Source organism: Sinocyclocheilus anshuiensis, unplaced genomic scaffold (genome assembly GCF_001515605.1).
Source record: "Sinocyclocheilus anshuiensis isolate Anshui unplaced genomic scaffold, SAMN03320099.WGS_v1.1 scaffold2700, whole genome shotgun sequence".
NCBI lineage: Eukaryota > Metazoa > Chordata > Actinopteri > Cypriniformes > Cyprinidae > Sinocyclocheilus > Sinocyclocheilus anshuiensis.
Genome location: NW_015548196.1, coordinates 89,302 through 89,542, shown reverse-complemented (window position 1 = coordinate 89,542; position 241 = coordinate 89,302). Strand labels below are relative to the sequence as shown.

At 39.0% G+C, this 241-nt stretch overlaps 1 protein-coding gene across 1 annotated transcript in view; it reads left to right on the top strand.

Annotated features, from left to right (window-relative positions):
* LOC107653190 (type I inositol 1,4,5-trisphosphate 5-phosphatase-like) overlaps positions 1 to 241 on the top strand; it is an 89,076-nt gene that overhangs the window by 1,030 nt on the left and 87,805 nt on the right. The gene's annotated exons all lie outside the window — the stretch shown is intronic.

The following is a 241-nucleotide window of genomic DNA, read 5'->3' as shown; positions in this document are numbered from 1 at the left end:
ATATATAAATATCAGGCGGTGAAAGGATGCTCTCATGCGCCTGATCCGTCATATTGCTTTACCTTCTGTGCTTCTCAAACTATGAAAAAGCTGTAAAACTAGAGCTCATAATCACTCCTGACTCTGTGGCTTAATTGAAATCTCACCTGTTATCTCGCTTCATGGAAATGATTACGCAAACTTGTGGTAGACCAGGGTGAGTTGAGGTTTAAGCAAATTAGTTCCTGTAAATAAACAATAG